The 3,880-nt window shown below is 41.1% G+C and overlaps 1 non-coding gene across 1 annotated transcript; it reads left to right on the forward strand.

Annotated features, from left to right (window-relative positions):
- Positions 1–2,802: 2,802 nt before the first annotated feature.
- On the forward strand, positions 2,803–2,910 carry LOC112745425 (small nucleolar RNA R71). The gene has a single exon (XR_003173355.1). It is a non-coding gene; the product is annotated as a small nucleolar RNA R71 (small nucleolar RNA).
- The last annotated feature ends 970 nt before the right edge of the window (positions 2,911–3,880 follow it).

Consider the following 3,880-nt stretch of genomic DNA (forward strand, 5'->3'; position numbering starts at 1 on the left):
AAACGAAAAACAGAAGAAATAAGAACAAGGAATGAATCCACCTTAGTGATGGTGGCGTTTCCTTCTTGAGGAACCAATGATGTCCTTGAGCTCTTCTATATCTTTTTCTTGTCTCTGTTGCTCCTCCTTCATTGCTTTTAGATCTTCTCTGATTTCATGAAGGATGATGGAGTGCTCTTGATGTTCCACCCTTAGTTGCTTCCAATAATTGTGTGGAAGAAAATGTATCCCCTGAGGTATCTCAGGGATCTCTTGATTTGCAGTCAAATGTTCTACCACTGAGCTATAGACCCTTGATAGAAGCTTTTGTCTTCCCTTTCCTCTTTCTAGAGGTTTCTCTGGCCTTAGGTGCCATCAATGGTTATGGAAAAAACAAAAAAGCTATGCTTTTACCACACCAAACTTAGAATGTTGCTCGCCCTCGAGCAAAAGAAGAAAGAATAGAAGAATAAGAAGAAGATATGGAAGAGATGGATGGGAGTGTGTATTCGGCCATATGGGTGGGATTGGGTGGGAGAGAGATGTTGAATTTTGAAGGTAGTGGGTGTATGGATGTGAGTGGTAAATGGAAAACAGAAGGGATGATCATGAATGGAAAGAGAGATGATGAGGTAGGTGGGGATCCTGTGGGGTTCACAGATCCTGAGATGATCCTGTGGGGTCCACAGATCCTGAGGTGTCAAGGCATTTACATCCCTGCACCAATTTAGGCATGTAAAATGCCCTTGCACACAACTCTGGGCGTTCAGCGCCAGGTTGGTGCCCATTTTGGGCGTTCAACGCCCATTTGCTGCCATTTCTGGCGTTGAACACCAGAACCATGCTTGTTCTGGGCGTTCAGCGCCAGGATGCTGCCCATTCTGGGCATTCAGCGCCAGAACCATGCTCTGTTCTGGCGTTTGAACGCCAGACAGATGCTCCTCCAGGGTGTGATTTTTCTTCTGCTATTTTTGATTCCGTTTTTGATTTTTTTTGTTTATTTTGTGACTCCACATGATCATGAACCTATAGAGACATATAACTAAGAAAAATATAGTTAGATAAATAAAAATTGGGTTGCCTCCGAACAAGCGCTTCTTTAATGTCAATAGCTTGACAGTAGGCTCTCATGGAGCTTCACAGATGTGCAAAGCTTTGTTGAGACTCTCCAACACCAAACTTAGAGTTTGGATATGGGAGTTCAACACCAAACTTAGAGTTTGGTTGTGGCCTCCCAACACCAAACTTAGAGTTTGACTGTGGGGGCTCTAGTTGACTTTGCTTTGAGAGAAGCTTTTTCTGCTTCCTCTCCATGGTTGCAGAGGGAGATCCTTGAGTTTTGAACACAAGGGAGTTCTCATTCCATTGAAGGACTATTTCACCTCTGTCAACATCAACCACATCTTTTGCTGTGGCCAGGAAAGGTCTTCCTAGGATGATGGATTCATCCTCTTCCTTTCCAGTATCCAGGACTATGAAATCAGCAGGGATGTAAAGGCCTTCAACCTTTACTAACACGTCCTCTACTTGTCCATAAGCCTGTTTTCTTGAACTGTCTGCCATCTCTAATGAGATTTTAGCAGCTTGCACCCCATAGATTCCCAGTTTCTCTATTACAGAGAGGGGCATGGGGTTTATCCCTGAACCAAGGTCACACAGAGCCTTAAAGATCATGGTGCCTATGGTACAAGGTATTATGAACTTTCCAGGATCCTGTCTCTTCTGAGGCAATGTCAGTTGATCCAGATCACTTAGTTCATTGATGAACAAGGGAGGTTCAACTTCCCAAGTATCAATGCCAAATAATTTGGCATTCAGCTTCATGATTGCACCAAGAAACTTGGCAGTTTTCTCTTCAGTAACATCCTCATTCTCTTCAGAAGAGGAATACTCATCAGAGCTCATGAAGGGCATAAGGAGGTTCAATGGAATCTCTATGGTCTCTAGATGAGCCTCAGAGTCCTTTAGTTCCTCAGAGGGAAGCTCCTTATTGGTCACTGGACGTCCCAGGAGGTCTTCCTCCTTGGGATTCACGTCCTCCTCTCCCTCATTGGGTTCGGCCATTTTGCTTATGTCAATGGCCTTGCACTCTCCTTTTGGATTCTCTTCTGTATTGCTTGGGAGAGTACTGGGAGGGATTTCAGTGATCCTTTTACTCAGCTGGCCCACTTGTGCTTCCAAATTCCTAATGGAAGACCTTGTTTCATTCATGAAACTCACAGTGGCCTTAGATAGATCAGAGACTAGATTGGCTAAATTAGAAGCATTTTGTTCAGAGTTCTCTGTCTGTTGCTGAGTGGATGATGGAAAAGGTTTATTATTGTTAAACCTGTTTCTTCCACCATTATTAAAGCCTTGTTGAGGCTTTTGATCCTTCCATGAGAAATTTGGATGATTTCTCCATGATGAGTTATAGGTGTTTCCATAAGGTTCACCTAAGTAATTTACCTCTGCTATTGCAGGGTTCTCAGGATCATAAGCTTCTTCTTCAGAAGATGCCTCTTGAGTACTGTTGGATGCAGCTTGCATTCCATGCAGACTCTGAGAGATCATATTGACTTGCTGAGTCAATATTTTATTCTGAGCCAATATGGCATTCAGAGTATCAACCTCAAGAACTCCCTTCTTCATAGGCGTCCCATTACTCACAGGATTCCTTTCAGAAGTGTACATGAACTGGTTATTAGCAACCATGTCAATGAGTTCTTGAGCTTCTGCAGGCATTTTCTTTAGGTGAATGGATCCACCTGCAGAAGTGTCTAGTGACATCTTTGATAGCTCAGATAAACCATCATAGAATATATCCAGGATGGTCCATTCTGAAAGCATGTCAGAAGGACACTTTTTGGTCAACTGTTTGTATCTTTCCCAAGCTTCATAGAGGGATTCACCTTCTTTCTGTCTGAAGGTTTGAACATCAGCTCTAAGCTTGCTCAGCTTTTGAGGAGGAAAGTACTTGGCTAAGAAAGCCGTGACCAGCTTATCCCAAGAGTTCAGGCTGTCTTTGGGTTGAGAATCCAACCATAATCTAGCTCTGTCTCTTACAGCAAAAGGGAAAAGCATGAGCCTGTAGACTTCAGGATCTACTCCATTAGTCTTAACAGTATCACATATCTGTAAGAATTCAGTTAAGAACTGAAAAGGATCTTCAGATGGAAGTCCATGAAACTTGCAGTTCTGCTGCATCAGAGAAACTAATTGAGGTTTCAGCTCAAAGTTGTTTGCTCCAATGGCAAGAATGGAGATGCTTCTTCCATGTAAATTGGAATTAGGTGCAGTAAAGTCACCAAGCATCTTCCTTACATTATTATTATTTTCGGCTGCCATCTCCTCTTCCTGTTCAAAAATTTCTGAAAGGTTTTCTCTGGATTGTTGTAATTTAGCTTCTCTTAATTTTCTCTTCAGAGTCCTTTCAGGTTCTGGATCTGCTTCCACAAGAATGTTCTTATCCTTGCTCCTGCTCATATGACAAAGAAGAAGGCACAGAAAAAAATAATAATAATAGAGATCCTTTATACCACAGTATAAGGATCTCTGTGTGAGTAGAAGAAGAGGGGGAGACAAAGAATGTAATATAATGGAAGAAACACAACTGTGAGGATGGCAGAGATGTGAAATGAGATGTTAGGATATGAATGAATAAATAGAATAAGATGGGAGAGGGAGAATTTTCGAAAATGGTTTTTGAAAAATGTAAGTATCTTTTTTCGAAAATTTTTAAAATCAAAAATAAAAATAAGGATAATTAGTTAATTAAAAAGAAATTTTTGAAAAAGAGGGAAGGTATTTTCGAAAATTAGAGAGAGAGAGTTAAATAGGTGGTTTTGAAAAAGTTAAGAAACAAACAAAAAGTTAGTTAGTTAGTTGAAACAAATTTTGAAAAGATAAGAAGTTAGGAGGT

The sequence above is a fragment of the Arachis hypogaea genome, chromosome 14 (assembly GCF_003086295.3).
Source record: "Arachis hypogaea cultivar Tifrunner chromosome 14, arahy.Tifrunner.gnm2.J5K5, whole genome shotgun sequence".
NCBI lineage: Eukaryota > Viridiplantae > Streptophyta > Magnoliopsida > Fabales > Fabaceae > Arachis > Arachis hypogaea.